We start from the raw sequence: 15802 nt of genomic DNA, 5'->3' as shown, positions 1-15802 counted from the left end.
CTCTGTTATCCCATCCCGTGGCAAAGAACACATCCAAAACTGCCTCCTCACCCTCATGGAATGGCAGTGGGTGTTGGGAGCTCTGGCAGGAGCACCTGGAGACCAGGTAAGAATAGCAATGGCATTGTTTTGGCTGCTGCTGGATGTGGTTTTCTCTTTTCAAGATGTTCCTCTGATTGATGTTTTCACAGTAGCTTGCTAGGCCTCATTTGAGGATAATTCCAAGAATTTGGAAGTCGTTGGAAAAGAATGAGGAAAAAAGGTGAACCTGATCCATTCCTAGTAATTCTGAACTTCTCTTGCAGCACCGTTCCAGGGGAAAGCTGGTGAAAGGGTAAAGATGCAGAGGAACAAGTGTTGTAAACCCCCCTGCCTCCTTGACAGAGCAAACCTTTCTGCAATCCCAGTAAATCTCTTGGAGAAACTGTGGGATCATAAGGTTTCCCAGGAAAGGAAAGTTAAGGACAGAGATGAGGAAATAGGCTTCCAATTAATAATGATTTGATGGAGGTAGGAATGATTCTTGTATGTTTGATGCACCCCTTTTTATTCCTGGGATAATTTTAAATGATTTCTTTAAAAAATAATTTAGATTTGGGAATTCAAATTAGAGAGGAAGCGATGCAAAATAAATGCAGGGAGAGATCACAGAATCATCCTGGAATGGCAGAATAGTTTGGGTGGGAAGGGACCTTAAGGATCACCTCATTCCATCCACAGGGTGCTCCAAGCTGCGGCCAGCCTGGCCTTGAACACTTCCAGGGATGGGGCAGCCACGATTTCCCTGGGTTTACGGGCACAAGAGGGAATTTCCAGCAGGAACTGAGGGGTTTCCTTTGCTCTGCCTGGCCCTAGCAGGGCTTTGGGAGGCAGAGGCTGTGGGAACAGGAGCTTTGTCCACTGCCTTGGGGGAGTCTCTGATGTCCCAAAACCCAGCAGAGCAAGTGGTTGTGGTTTAACATCCCGTTCAAAGGAGATGCCAGGCCAGGAACGGGAATGGACTGCAGAGCAGGGATGGTGCCCAGCAGAGGGGTGACTGTCCAGGGGGTCCCAGCAGTCCATCCCTGCTGCCCAGGTTTGGGATGAGCAGGCTGGTGACTGTCCCTGTGCTTGCTCTGCAGGATGAGGAAGCCAGGCCTGCTGAGGAGGAAGATGAGGAAGTGTGTGAGGATGGAGACAGCGGCCACCAAAGGCTGGGGAAGGCACAGATCCAGGTAGGAGACATTGCCTTGCGAGGAGAGGGACTTGTCTGTCCCGTTGGAATTTGGGGCGTGAGGCCAGTGGAACAAAGGGTTTGATTCCATTTTCTTGCTCAGATTTTCACGTGCCTTAAGAGAGCTTTGCGAAAATGTCATTATCCCTGATTGAGTCTCTGAAAAACAGGGATTGAAGCTTTCAGAAGGGGCCCAACCCTGCCTGCATGTATCCAAGTGCAGCCCCCACTCCCTGTTTTTGTGTACAGCTGGGATGAGACCTCAGCTGCTGTTACTTGCCAGCTCACAAGTTGTGTAGCTCAGAGCCTCAGCCATGAAGGGCCAGGCTGTGTTTAAAACAGCCCAAGGTGCCAGAGAGCTGGAGTAATTTCCTAGCAGGTAACTTGACTTGGAAGCTGCATTCTAAAATTTGTCCACATTTAATTTATGCCCCACATGGAGACACCTAAAGAAGCAGAGGTGGGGTGTTCCTAAGAAAAGAACATCCAAATTGTTCAGTGGTAGAGGGCTTAAAATTAAAGTCTGAGTGGAGGTGCCTTTAGGACACTTCCATTACAGTATCTGAATGGAATTTCAATGAAGTATCCAAATCCTGACAAGCTTGCATGAACCCCAAAGCCTCTGCAAGGGTTTCACAGCCAGGGAAGGAGATAAGAGTCTGGAGTCTCTCCCCAAAACCTGGCTGCTGGTTTGTTTGGCCAGGCATAGGAATAACTGCGTATTCCCTGGGGCTGTCCTTATGGGGAGAGGTTTACTTATGTGCCCTGGGTTTATTCAGTGCATCTTCAAAGTGATGGAAACTGATTTCATTGAAATGCCAGGGGTGCCAAATGTTTTCCCCAGCCAGAGCTCAGAGCCAGCCCAGTGGGAAGGGGTTTAGTGGCCATTTTCCTGCTCCCTTGGGCAGCAGCACTGGAGCACTCGCACCCAACCGTGCCCGAGGTGCCGAGTACTGGCAGGAGGCAAAGCCAGGGACTGGGCAGGAGGAGCTTGCAGTGCTCCTGGAAGCGCAGACCTGGAGCCGTGGGTTAGAACTCCCAGGAGCTGCTGCCTCACTCAAACCTTGTTTAAAGCTCAGCATCCCTCCTGCTCCCTTGGAATGATTGTTGCTTCTGTTGTTGCTCTTTCCCGATCCATTATGATTATTATTGTAAATTGCCACTCCATTTCTTCCATAGCCCTTTGCTTCCCAGAGGTGGTGCTTTAGGAAAGCCCCTCCAGCCTGGGAAGGGGCTTTTGGCTCCAGACTCATTCCCAGTCCCCATGAGCAGCTGGAGCTGTGCTGTCCCCAGCAGGTGCCTTTCCTTCCTTCTCTGCTGCACTTTGGCTTTTCAAGGGCTCTCTGGGGGAGCTGAGGGAGAAGTTCTTTGTCATTCCAGGGCAGCATAAGCCCTGATCCCAGTAAAAGCAGGAGGAATCATTTCATCCTTGTTTTTGGATACACCTTTGGTGTTTTCTCTCTTTTGCTGACACTGTGTGGTGAAGCAGCAGCTCCCTGGAATAACTTTTATTTGTGAAACAATGAATTCCCTGCTGGAATCCCAGTCACAGCCCCCCAGATCAAGGTGCAGTTTAAGGCCTTACACCCTGACATGTTCCTGTCCTTAGACATGGAAAACAGGGGAAAACTCAGACTGGATTAGAGCCAGCATCCAGAATGGGGAGAGTGAGGCAGCATGCTTGGCACAGGCTGGGGCTGGTACAGGGGGTGTTCCCCATAGGATGACACCCATGTGGAGCAGATCCTTCTCTTCCTTTGTCCAAAATCTGATGGCAAAGGAGTGAATAACCCACAAGTGGGGCCTGGAAGGAAAAACGGTTCTGTTAAAATTGGGCAAAGAATGCACTAAGAAAAAATGGACATCCTTTTAATGTATGAAAAAAAGTAGGGAAAAAGTGTTGAAAAAGAGCTCTTTTATTTGGTACCACCTCTCATTTTTTTATGGATAAAACCCTCTAGTGAGCAATCAGAACAGGAGTGGGAAAGCCAGGAGCCTTTGACTTCCACAGTGGACTTAAGTTCCACGCTTCATTTCAACAATTTCTTCTCTCTCTCAGGACAGGAAAACCCACTGAACTTGTCCCATCTTTGCCAAAAGCTTTGGTGTTTGAGCAGCCAAACCCAATGGGCTCTGGCCCCACCAGCCTGTACTGGAGGGCCCCTGGTCCTGCCTGTGGTGTGGGATGAGTCCCCAGCTGTCCCCAGAGTGATCTGCCCTGGGTTCAGGGACTGTGGGAATTTGCTGCTGCCGCTGCCACCCCACCTGGGGGCTGCGTGCTCCTGGCAGCCCTTCCCAGCCCCACAGCCGAGCTCCAGCGCTGCCTCCAGGCTGTGTTGGGAGAGTTTGCTGGGAATGTGCCTCATCCTTGGAGTATCCTTTCCTTCCAGAGTGGATGGATGGAGCTTCTGGGCTTGTCAGCTTCAGAGTTTGCTTGCAAAAGTCACTGCAGGGAAGAATGACAAGGAGGTTTGTCAGAGTGGTGCTGTCAGACCCCACCTGCCAGTCTGTGCTTTGGGTTGGAGGTTGTTGTGTATTGGCCCTGCAGGGAATGAATGTCCCCTTCCCACCTCAGCCCAGCAGATCCCAAGGGCTCTTACAGGAATATTTATCCTTTGCTTCCCTTTGGGATAAGTCAATCTCCACCCTGCTGTGAGCAATTCCTTGATTTCTTCTGGAGAAAACCCCACGGCAGAGGCAGTCTGCAAAGGAGCTGTGTTTGGAGCAGAGTGCTGAGGGCTGTGTCTGCCTGTGCTGCCCCAGGCTGGCAATATCCCCATGGCACAGACTGGGCAAATGGGATTAGATGGAGCACAATCCCTTCCTGGAAGAGGTTTTCTCCTGTGCAGATCAGGCATGGGGCAGGAAGGGAACTTTGGAAATCAGCTGCTCTGACCCCAGAAAGCATCACTCACATCCTTGTGAATGGCATGACCTGTGCTCACCACTCACCCAACCAAAATTGAGAGCAACAGTTGAAATAACTTGAAATAACTTTGAAAGAAAAGAAATCACCTTTTTCTTCTTCTTTCTTTCTTTCAGATGCTGGAATTGCCTCTGTGGATGTGTGCTGAGCTCTCGCTGCAGGGGACTGTCAGGCCCAAATGGCTTTGAGTTCACATTCTTCTCACTGGGGAATTGGAAATAATTATTAATTAATTGCAAAAACATTTTCTGAAACCTTTCCCCTTCTGTGCCCTGCCGTGTGGGACAAGGCTGGAGAGAGGGAGCAGAGGAGTGGCCTCAGGCTGGAGAGGGGCAGGAAAAAGGCACTGTGGGCAAAGGGACCTCCCTGGCATCACCAGTGCACCTGTGGGGAACAGAATGGACACTCTGAGGGCAAATGGAGGTGAGGAGTGGACAGTTGGGGGCAAAATCTGAGTTCATCTACAGGGAAGTAAGTAGGGGATATTTTTGAGGGAAAAGCTGAGGTAATGGGTTCACCCACCTTGGCCCAAGTTGTGTTTGCACAAAGTGGGACCAGAGGTGAAGGTCAATCCAAAGCCAACCCTGCTCAACCTCTAAATCCCAGGATAAATTCTACAAGCTGCCCATTGAGGGACTAAAAATACATCAAAATGGAACCAAAAGCCTTAAGAAGGTGATTGGGAATCCCATTACAGTGTCATCATAGCATTTTTAACAGATCTTTAAGCCTTTTATGACAACAGTGCATTTCTCTGTTGGGATTATTACTCACTCTGGGGGCTCTGGGGTTTATTTGCTTTGAACTCCCTCATAGTGGCCCTGACACTGCTCAGGAGCTGGTAGGAAAAGCAGAGTCAGAGCTCCTGGCAAGTGCAGGGTGTTTTCCCCCAGAGCAGATCCAGCTGCTGCCCACCAGCCTGGCCAGGAGGGATCTGCTTTGGCTCCCATCTTCTGCCAGGGAAAAAATGTTTTCAGTTGATTCAGATGAGATCCCAGCAGCCTCATCTCCAGCACTTCCTGGGCAGCCAATCCACTCTCCCTCCCCTCCTGCTCAGCTCCCGCCCCACCGGGGCCAAGTGTGCAGAGGAGAATTTGTCCCACCAGCAGCAGCTGAAGGACACGAGCACTCACACAGTCCTGGGACTTGGGTTGTCCCTTTGTGGGATGCTGGGATTGAGATAATTCCATACACTTGGCTGCTGAAATTTCCCAGCCCAGGGGCTTTGGCTGCCAGGGCAGCACAAAGATTGTTCCCTGTGTGATGCCCAGATTTGAGGTTCACTATCAGCTTTGCTAGTTCAGATGAATTATACCCACAGCCCTGAATTCCCTGCTCAGTTCCTGCTGGAATAACTTCACAGTGCCTCACAGAGCGTGGATATTCCCATGCACAGCTGCTGCTTTAACACCAGCTGTGTCAGGAGCCAGCAGAGGTTCCAGGGAAGCTCAGCAGGGTCAGGGCAAGGACAGCTTCATGTTCCATAGAATTTGCTGTTTGTAACCCTCATCCCCCAGCCCCCCCCATGTCCCTGGGGGCACCTGATAGAGTTCCCTGGAATTCAGCTGCCTGCACCCCCCGAGCCTGGGCTCCAGGTGATATTTGAAAGCAGGAGAAGGCGCTGGCCGGACGCGTTCCCAGCCCCTGCTGAGGCAGCCCCTGTGCCCACGGGAGGACTTCCCTCCCTGCAGGAGCCCAGTTCACTTCAGAGCCTCAGGAGTGGCCTCTGGAAGCTCTTTTCCCTCAGGAAACTCAGGGCACATCCCCTGCCTTCAGGGCACCTCCAGTGTGACCCACCTGTGGAAGCTTTCCATCAGTTCTGCACTTCCAGCTGGCTCCCTGAAAAACTCCAAACTTATCCAACTCTAACCTTTCATTTTAAGGCATCTCCAAGGATTATTGCTTGGCATTTCATTTCTGTGGGGGAAGCTTGCCTTGGCTTTAATGCTGCTGAGGGATGATGGCCTCAGGCTGGAAGGGAAGGCATTTTGGGTGGCTGGGACATACCTGGCAGGAGTGTGGGAGGTCAGCACCAGGAATTGCTGTCTGAGCCCCTCTGCAAACAGCCCGTGCTGACATTCCCCAGTGCCAGCTGCTCCTTGGGGCATTTTTGGGGTGTCAGTGGGGTCTGTCGGGGCTGAAGCATCTGCGGGTGCCTGTTCAGAGCAGCCCCTGGCCGAGGGGCCGCGGGCAGCCCTTTATCCATGTCCATCCCAGCACTGCCCAGGCAGCCCAGTGACCGTTCCCGGCATGTGTGTTTGGCACGCTGCATGCCACAGGCAGGACACTGCAGGCACAGCTCCTCTCTGTAAATCCAAAGCACAAGAGCTGCTGCTTCCCTTCCTGGGCCTCCCGGCCTTCTCCCTCCCCCTGTTCCCTGCCAGCTGGGACACATGGAGGGAGCACCAAGGAACACTCCTGGCAGTGAGCAGGAGTCTCTGAGAGCTCTGTGCAGCTCTGGGCCAGAAAAGCTGGCCCGGCCTCAGCAGCCCCTGGGATTTTGGGCTGTGAACACTCACCTGTGGGAAAGGCCCCTCTGCAGGCAGGAGCAGCCCTGACCCTCTCCAGAAGAGCTTTGGCCGTGGACCAAGTAAACCCTCAGGACTTGCCTTGCTCATTTCTCCCTGGAAAGGGCCATGGAACGAGCACCTTTACAGCTGTTGGGTAAATCCTGGAAAGGGCAGGAAATCAGGGCTATGGGAAGAGTTCAGTGCTGTCACACAACTGCTCACCTGTGTTGTTCTATGATCAGGTGCTGGCCATGGAGCTCTGCCCTGGGGCCATTGCAGGGGCTGGTGTGGAAAGCAGCATTAGCATAAAAGAAGGAGCTGTATTTGCATAGGAATGACCTTGCTGGCACTTGGCATTCCCATCCCAGGCAGGACATTCCCAGGAGCTGAGACTGGCTTGGTTGGAGCAGGGTACTGAGAATGCCCAGGTGTGGGTTCAATCTCCAGATAAGGCGTTCACATAAGGGTTCAACTCGGTGGTCCTTGTGTATCCATTCCCACTCAGGATCTCCTGTGCTCTAGAAATAAAGAATAAATATTTTTCATTGGACTTTTAAAGCCAGAGGTTTTTGCATTAGAGCGTGCAAGCCCCAGGGAAAGCGGGGGGGAAGGAAGGAGAGCATCAGGTCTCACGCGGCAGTTGCAGGATGAGCGGCTCAAGCAGCAGCGAGCCCCGGCGAGGCCCCGGTCCCGCAACGGGCACAGTGAGAGCAGGAGCGGCAGCAGCAGCCTCGGCGCCAGCGCCCGGCCCGGAGCGGCTCGTCCCGCTGCAGCCGCGCTCGTTGGGCGGGGCCGCGGCGGGCGGGAGGTCCCCGGGAGAGCGGCCCCGGGGCAGGGGGAGGCGGGCGCTGCTGTGCGCAGAGGGTGCGGCGGCCCCGGCAGTGCCGGGGCTGGGGGAGCTCCGCGTCCCCGCGGGGGCTGCGGGCGGGGCCGGGCCGGGAGCGCCGGCGCTCCGGTTGCGCCAGGGGGCGCCCCACAGGGCGGGCGGCGCTGAGGGAGCGGCGGCCTCGGGGGGTGCCGGGGCCAGCACGGGCGGTCCCCGCGGCCCGCCCGCTTCCAGGCGCGATCCAGCGCCTGCTGCGGGGAAGCGCCGCCCTCCCGGCGGGCCCGGCACCGGCACGGCCCCGGCTCCCCGCGGCCGCAGCGGGAGCGTAGCCGGAGCTCCGGCGGGAGCCCAGCCCCGCGCTGGCCGCAGCCGGAGCGGCAGCGCCGGGCTCGGCCCCAGCGCCAGTCCCGGAGCGGCTCTTGCCAGCCGCGGCGATCCCGATCGCTAATGCCATCCCCCGTCCCACCTCAGTTCTCCGACCCCGGCAGCCGCACCCCGCCCGCCGAGAGACAAGCGGCTCGGCCCGGGACCCCCCAGCAGACACCGACAGGACCCAGCCCCGAATCCCCGGGCCCGGGTCCCGTTCCCACCTCAGCGCCTCGGGCTCGGCGCAGCGCCGGGAGCAGCCCCCGGTGCCGGGCTCCGCACAGCGCCCCGAACGACGGTCCCGCCGCAGCCCGGGATGAGCAGGATGAGCGTTCACCGCACAAAGCGGAGCGGGCGCGGATCCGCCGGCATTTACGGGCGCGGGCGGAGCGGGGCGGGGCCGGCACAGGTGTGAAGGGCGGGGTCCGCACAGGTGCGCGGGGGCCCCAGCGCGGCTGCGCGGGGCGGGGCCGAGGGGATTTAAGCCTCGGGAATCGGCCCCGCCGCCATTTGCTCCCTCGGCGCTCGGTGGGAGCGGTTGTGGCCGGGCCGGGCTCTATATCTCTGTATTTCCATATCTCTATGTCTCTATGTTTCCTTTCCTTTATATTTGTGTTTGTTTCTCTTCTTCTAACCCTCTCCGTTCTCCCCCCTCTGCCTCCCCTCCCCCACCCCCTACACCCTCCCCCCCCTACCCCCCCCCTCCCTCTCCCCCCTAGCCCTCCCCTCCCTCCCCCCCGGCCCGGTCCCCCCCATCCCCCTCCCTGTCCCCCTACACATCCCAACCCTGCCCTACTCCTCCACCGTCTCTCCCCTTCTCCACCGTTCCTTCCCCCCCATCCTGGGTCCCCCCTGCCCCCTCACCCTGCTCCCCTTCCCCTCCCAATTCCCCCCACCTGCCCTCAGTCCTCCCCCTCCGTCTTCCACCTTTCCTTCCCCCTCCACCTCCCCCTGTTCCTCTTCCCTCTTTCCCCCTCTGCACCTTGACCCCCCCCTCCTGTGCTCCGTCCTCGTCCTCCCCCCGCCTCCTTTCCTGTCCCCCCACCCCACCTCTCCCTGCACACCCCGAACCCCCCACCTGCGCTCCTTCTTTGATCCCCTCTGCTCCCTTATTCCCGTCCTCTGTCCCGTCTTTCCCCCGCAGCCGCGGGGCTCGGGGCGCCGGAGAATAAAGCCCAGAGGGCCGGAGCCCGGCGCCCCTGCCCTCGCTGGAGCCCCACACGGGCCGGGCCCGCTCGGCGGGTCCCCCGTGCAGTACAAAAACAGCGCCGGGGCTCCGGCTTTCCACACATCACACTGGGGATCCCCTCCTCAGGAGGGGTTCCCGGCGGGGTGGTGGGTTTTGGGGAGGGGGGGTGTGTTGGGGTAGGGTGGGCCCCCTCCTCCGGAGGGGGTACCGGGGGGGGGGGCGGGTTTCGGGGAGGGTGGTGGGTTGGGGCGGGCCCCCTCCGGAGGAGGGGGTCCGGGGGGGTGGGTTGGGGCGGGCCCCCTCCGGAGGAGGGGGTCCGGGGGAGGGGGGGTGGGGCGGAGGGGGGACTTTCCCCCCCCTCCAGTCCCCGCCCCCTCTCCCGGACCCGCTCCTCCGGACGGGGCTCGCCCCGGCCCCCTCCCCGGGACCCCCTCCTCCGGACCGGGGCCCCGGGGGGGGGGGGGGAGGGGGGGGCGGGTGGGGTGGGGGGGCAGCAGAGGGGGGGTCACGTCACTCTGCGGCATGAACAGACATAGAGACCCCAGGCCAAACCGACAGCCCCCCCCCCGTCCAGCCCCCCCCCGCCCCGGGGCCCCGGTCCGGAGGAGGGGGTCCCGGGGAGAGGGCCGGGGTGAGCCCCCCTCCCGAGGAGGGGGTCCGGGAGAGGGGGCGGGGACTGGAGGGGGGGAAAGTCCCCCCTCCGCCCCACCCCCTCCCCCGGACCCCCTCCTCCGGAGGGGGCCCACCCTGACCCCCTCCCGGGACCCCCTCCTCCGGAGGGGGCCCACCCCACCCACCCCCCCGGGACCCCCTCCTCCGGAGGGGGCCCGCCCCAACCCACCACCCTCCCCGAAACCCACCCCACCCACTCCCCCCGGGACCCCCTCCTGAGGAGGGGGCCCACCCTACCCCAACACACCCCCCTCCCTGAAACCCACCCACTCCCCCCGGGACCCCCTCCTGAGGAGGGGATCCCCAGTGTGATGTGTGGAAAGCCGGAGCCCCGGCGCTGTTTTTGTACTGCACGGGGGACCCGCCGAGCGGGTCCCCCGTGCGAGGCTCCAGCGAGGGCAGGGGCGCCGGGCTCCGGCCCTCTGGGCTTTATTCTCCGGCGCCCCGAGCCCCGCGGCTGCGGGGGAAAGAGGGAAAGGGGAGGGATGAGATGGGGTAGGGAGAGGAGTCGGGGTGGCTTGGGGAGAACGAGGGGGGAAGGGAAAGGCCGGGTGAGGGATGATGGTCAGAGGAGGGAGAAGAGAGGGGGAGTCGGGTTGGGGAGCGGGGTACGGAAAGGGGAGAAAGGAGGGGTGGGGGGGTCGGGGATGCACAGGGGAGCAGGGAGAGAGGGTGGGGGGCGCTGGGGAGAGGGCAGGCGGGGGGCTGGGAGAGACAGGGAGGCTGTGGGGGAGAGAGAAAGAAACTGGGGGGGTAGGAAAGAGGTGATAAGCGGGGGAAGAAGGAGGAGGATAAGGGCAGGAGAAACAGGGGGAAGAAAGAGGGGGAGCGGGGGCCTCTCCCGGGCCACGCCGGGGGAGCCCGACCCGGCCGCAGCCTCCCCGAGCTCTGAGGGAGCAAATGGCGGCGGGGGGCGATTTCGGGGGCTTAAATCACCTCGGCCCCGCCCTGCGCAGCCGCCCTGGGACCCCGCGCACCTGTGCGGACCCCGCCCCGCGCACCTGAGCCGGGCCCGGCCCCGCCCCTGAAGCCGCGCCCTCGGCCCCGCTCGGCCCCGCCCGGGACCGCCCCAGAGCCCCGGCCCCGCCCGGCCCCGGGGCCCGCCCTGCCCGGCACGGGGGCGGCTCCATCGCTCGGGGCCCCCGCCCCTCTCTCCCGGGCCGGACCCGCCCCGCGCACCGGGGCCGCACCGGGGCCGCACCGGGGCCGCACCGGGGCCGCACCGGGGCCGCACCGGGGCCGCACCGGGGCCGCCGCGGGTCCCGGTCCTGCCGGCGGCCGCTGCGGGTCCCGGGCGGTGCCGCCTCTCCCCCGGCGGGATCGGGGCTGGGATCGGCACCGGCAGGAGCCGCTCCGGGACGGGCGCTGGGGCCGAGCCCGGCGCTGCCGCTCCTGCTCCGGCCGGCTCTCCGCGGGGAGCCGGGGCTCTGCCGGCGCCCGGGCAGCCCCGGGATCCCGAGCCGGGCCCGACGCGCCGGGCCGGGCTCCGCTCCCAGCCCTGAGCCCCTCCCGGAGCCCGCCTTGGGCCCCACGACGCGGCCCCGGGCTCTGCCGCCAGCCCCGGACGCGGCGCTGAGTCGCTGCTCCCGAGCTCTGCGTGGGGCCGGCGAGCCCGGCTTCGGGCTGTGCCTGAGGCAGGACTCGGAGCCCAGAGACACAGACTCGCCCTGGCCCCAAGAGCCCGCTTTGAGCATCAAAACACGGCACTTGGGCTTTAATTCAGGGCCAGCAAAACGCAGCACTTCCGTTTCTCTTTGTGAGCCCAAACACACAGGACTCGCTCTCTTCCTCAAGCCCTGAGAACAGGATTTAGTCACTGTTTCTGAGTGCCAGCTCTGGCCATACCAGCCTGCTCTCAGGACTCCACAATGCAGGATTTAGTCTCTGTTTTTAAGCTCTGCGCCTGCTTCTGAGCCCCCGAAACACAGCACTGGGTCTCTTTTTGTGAGCCCAAAACTGCTCCTGTCCCTCGGGTTCGGAGCCCCCAGAAGTGCCTGGGGCCACGGCTGGACCCCAGCTGGGCACCAGCAGCTGCTCCCTCACCCCCCGTGGGATGGGGAAGAGACCAGAGACAAAATTCCAGCTCAGAACAGTTTAAGAGTGGAAACCAACACAAATACAATCATTTGAGATTAATAACAACACATAGTAACAGTGAGAGCAACAAGAGCAGTGGTAACAGGAGAGGGAGAAAAACCCCTCCACACCCGCCCTGTTACGATCCGGTTTAAACCCAGAAAAGCAAAGCAAGCTAAGTCTCTGTGCCTAAACCAGAAAGAACTTAGAAGGTTCAAAATATCCCCAGAAACGAGATTAAAGCCAAACGAGGCTAGATGTTGTTGCCAAAAAAATGGATGTATTTTATTTAATAGTAGAGAGGCAAAGAGAGGAGAAGAAAGAAATCGAAAACAGAAGGGTGCGTGGGGGAACAGGGAGAGGGGTTGGATGGAAGCCCATCACCCATCTGAGGGTGCCAACGACGTCTCGTTGCTCCCCTCCATCCGGTCTGCCGGTGGTGAGGGTCCCCCGTGGGCGCCGTGGCCACGCCGCCACATGCTGCCACAGCCGAAGGGTGCAGAATTCCGTGGGTTAGTGCACACTTTGGGCCAGGCGGGAACGCCCACGTGCCTCTCTTGCAGGGGCCGGCTTGACACTGTCCCTTGCAACACTGAGGGTCTGTTGCATCATCTCTGGTGCTCTGCTGCAGGGTCTGGGGGCCCCTGTGCTGGGCCATGTCACCCCTTCTGCTGTGGATGAGCTTCCTCCCCCCGGTGAGCACCCCGCAGCTGGGCTCTGCACAGTGGAGGATGGGCGGTCACTGCGTCTGTGACCACCGGCTTTTCCAAGGTACCCAAAGCCTCTCCTCCCTCCACCCCTTGGTGCGAGCCCGGGCAGCTGATAGCCCTGGGGCCGTGCTCCTCATCTTGGAGGTGTTAAGCCTGAGCTCCATGAATATCCCCAGCCCTGAGTTGTTACTTTATCTTATCTTCATCAGCGAGCAGTGTCAGGCCTCAGGGCTCCATTCAGGGTGTGGGAGTCTTCTGCAGCTTTTGTAGTACAGTTTCAAAAGTCTTTTAAGAAAACGTTTAAGTCATAAAACATAGTATTTCAGTCTTTGAAACCCCTCCCTTTAACGTTATAAATCCAAAATCTAATCCAGAGCACCAGAATCTCCCACTGTGGGGGATTTCCATATTCCTGTTGCTTTCTCTGTGTTCTGTCCTGGGGATTTGTGGACTGAGGGAGGCACTGGCCGCTCCTCTGGCCAAGGGGAAGGCTCCTGTGCTATTCCCATGAAGAGAACACCTGGAATTACTGTCCTGGGAGCCCAGTCCAGTCTTTCCAGTGACTGGGGGGCACCCAGAGGGTCTTTCCATGAAATGAAAATGAGACCCCGGCCCAATGCATTGACAGCAGGATTGGACACTCCTGGCCAAGGTGACCAGTCCGTGGGAGCCGGACCGGTGACGATCCAGGGGGGATCTTAAGTTGGATACTTGCAGATTTCATCGGGCAGAAGCTCCAATTCTTTTTGGCACCTCTTATTTAAATGTCTCCCCACTGGAAGAGGTCAATTAATCTTTGTAATGACCTGACTTCCAGAGGCAGGGAAAACCAATCAGCGTTCCCTGAACGCCTCCATCACTTCCATGTCCACCTGCAAGGAGTGGCCGATGGGCAGGAGCCTGCCCAGAACAGGCTCAGAGATGGGGCTTTCAACACAAACCATTCCACCATGCCATGATCTCTGCCTGTATTAATGTTGCACTGTTCCCTCTCAAATTTAAATCCCCAAATTTAGATGATTTATTCAAGGAATCATTTTAAAATTATTCAGGAATAAAAAGGGAAGCATCAAACATACAAGAATCATTCCTACACCCACCAAACCATTCTTAACTGGAAGCCTATTCCCTCATCTCTGTCTTTGTTTTGCTTTCCTGGAAAACCTTGTGATCCCACACTTTCTCCAAGAGATCTGCTGGGAGTACTGGAAGGTTTGCTCTGTCAGAGAGCCAGGGGGGTTTACAGCACTTGTTCCTCTGCATCTTTACCCTTTCATCAGGTTTCCCCTGGAACAGTGCTGTGGGAGAAACTTGGAATTACCAGAAATGGATCAGGTTCACATTTTTTCCCCACCAGTTTTCAACTGTTTTGAAATTCCTAGAATTACCCTCAAATGTGCCCAGGAACACTGCTGTGAAAGGATCAATGAGAAGAACAGCCTGAAAGCAGAAAACCACCTCCAGCAGCAGCCAGAATGATCCCATTTCTGTTCTTACCTGGTCCTGCCAGAGCTCCCAACAGCCATTCCCATTCCAAAACAAGAGCTATGGAAGACATTCCTGCTGTCCGTGAGGGTGAGGTGGCAGTTCTGGATGTTCTTTGCTGTGGAACCAGACAACAAACAGAGTGTAAAGGATCTTGGTGGTCCCTTCCAAGCCAAACCAGCCCGTGATTCCATGCGCGGATCAGCACCTGTCCCAGCTCCACTCCAGAAACTTCCTCCCACTAACCCAGAACTTTCCCTTTGCTGCTCAACATCAGGGATTTGCTGCCGAGTGCCCCGGGCAGGGGACGCCTCAGCCTTCCCTGGGACCGCAGCATTCCCTGGGACCGCAGCATTCCCTGCGCTGCCTCAGCACTCCCTGCGCTGCTGTTCCACGCCGATCCCGTGGTCCAGCGCCTGTGCGGGCTGCAGTGCCGGGCTCTCCCCACAAGGCGGCAGCACCGGGAGCGAGCAGCCCCGGCCGGTCCCGCTGGCTCGGGGCAGCTGCGCCTTGAACCCGCCCTGAGCCGGCGGGGCCGTGAACACAGCGGGCACAAACCCCACCGGTGCCCTTTATTTCACCCTCAGAGGCACAGGATCGCAGCATTTCCTGGGCTGGAAGGGACCCGCAGGGAGCATCGAGTCCAAATCCTGGCCCTGCACCCCAAGAATCCCACCCTGTGCCCGAGAGCCTTGTCCAGACCCAAACTCTGCCCCCAAGACCCTGAAAACACAGCGCGGCTGGGAGAACGATGACCATGGAGGATTTTTTATACAGATCTCCTTGTACGATCGTTATATAATATTATTAGATAGTCCAGGAACCCATCCCTGTGCCTGGACACCCATCCCTGGGCCGGGGCAGCCATCCCTGTGCCAAACACCCATCCCTGGGCCGGAATACCGATCCCCCGCGGCCCCCACCGTCCGCTCGGGGCTGTCCCCGTTCCCCGTTCACCTCCGAGCCCGGAGCAGCCGCCCCGGTGCCCCCGGCCCGGCCGCGCTGCTCCCCGGGCTCCCCGCCATTGCCGCTCCTGGCGAAGAAGGGCGGAAGTCACCGGGACCGCACCAATGTGGCGATCGGGAAATGGGCGGTTTGACCTTCTCAAGATGGCGGCCGTGGAGGACCCCGCTCCGTCTATTTGGCTGCCTGAATGCTCCCGCCTGCCCCAGGCGCCGCTGACCCCACAGTCGGTGTCCGCATAGCGGGAAACGCCTCAGAAAAATGCGCATAAAGCGCTGGATTGGCGTCGGCGTCGCGTTCAGGCAGTCGAATAGACGCAGCTGTGGGGGACTTCCTTGCTGCCATCTTGAGGAGGTCAAAAAACAGCGTAAACGACCGCCATCTTTAGTGTGGCGGTGACGTAATTTCCGCCCTTCACCGCCATCTTGGGTGCTGGCAGAAGCCACTTCCGGTCGAGCCGCCATCTTTAATATGGTACATTGAAAGGCCCCCGCTCCTCACAAGGGCGTCTGTCTATTCGGCTGCCTGAATCCGGCCCGGACTCCGACGCCGGCCCCGCGCTTTCCGCGCGATTTTCCGCGGTGCTTCCCGGTGCGAGGACACGGCTGGTGGGGTCAGCGGCACCGGAGGCGGGCGACAGCCGCGCGACCGGCGGCAGGCATCGGCAGGGACACCTCTCAAGGGGTCCTACCGCGTCCGCCATCTTGAGTGTGGCGGAAGTGTCAGCCCCTCTGCAAGGTCCTGGCAGGTGCTAAAAAAGCGTCACTTACCGCCGTCCCGAGAGCGCCGAACTGCGCCTTCCTTTCCAAGCCGCCCCCTTGAGAGCGACACGCGGGCGGCTCGATTCCGACCGTGCCCGCCCGGTG

The 15802-nt window shown here is 59.4% G+C and overlaps 2 protein-coding genes and 1 long non-coding RNA gene across 15 annotated transcripts in view; 1 reads left to right on the top strand and 2 right to left on the bottom strand.

Moving 5' to 3' along the window:
* The window catches only part of LOC125323244, a 56737-nt gene extending 48729 nt beyond the window's left edge, over positions 1–8008 (top strand). For 7 of the 9 annotated variants that reach the window (XM_048298075.1, XM_048298072.1, XM_048298081.1 and 4 more), the window contains 3 exons: positions 306–510; positions 1122–1214; positions 4256–4383. The gene's annotated coding sequence lies outside the window, so the exon portion shown is untranslated. Of the gene's footprint in view, positions 1–305; positions 511–1121; positions 1215–4255; positions 4384–7946 lie in introns of those variants that run through there. The other 2 variants (XM_048298074.1, XM_048298078.1) reach the window with 2 other exon arrangements.
* The window catches only part of BUB1 (BUB1 mitotic checkpoint serine/threonine kinase), a 118762-nt gene that overhangs the window by 24039 nt on the left and 78921 nt on the right, over positions 1–15802 (bottom strand). The gene's annotated exons all lie outside the window — the stretch shown is intronic.
* LOC125323254 lies at positions 3109–14027 on the bottom strand. Of its 2 annotated transcripts, none has more exons than XR_007202439.1 (4): positions 13986–14027; positions 6872–7167; positions 4229–4343; positions 3109–3659 (listed from the first exon to the last, which is right to left on the bottom strand). It is a non-coding gene; the product is annotated as an uncharacterized LOC125323254 (long non-coding RNA). The 2 variants fall into 2 exon arrangements; XR_007202438.1 differs by lacking the exon at positions 13986–14027 and adding an exon at positions 7283–7432.

This window comes from Corvus hawaiiensis, chromosome 3 (assembly GCF_020740725.1).
Source record: "Corvus hawaiiensis isolate bCorHaw1 chromosome 3, bCorHaw1.pri.cur, whole genome shotgun sequence".
Taxonomy (NCBI): domain Eukaryota; kingdom Metazoa; phylum Chordata; class Aves; order Passeriformes; family Corvidae; genus Corvus; species Corvus hawaiiensis.
The sequence above is the reverse complement of the archived record's forward strand: the minus strand, read 5'-3'. Positions and strand labels throughout refer to the sequence as shown.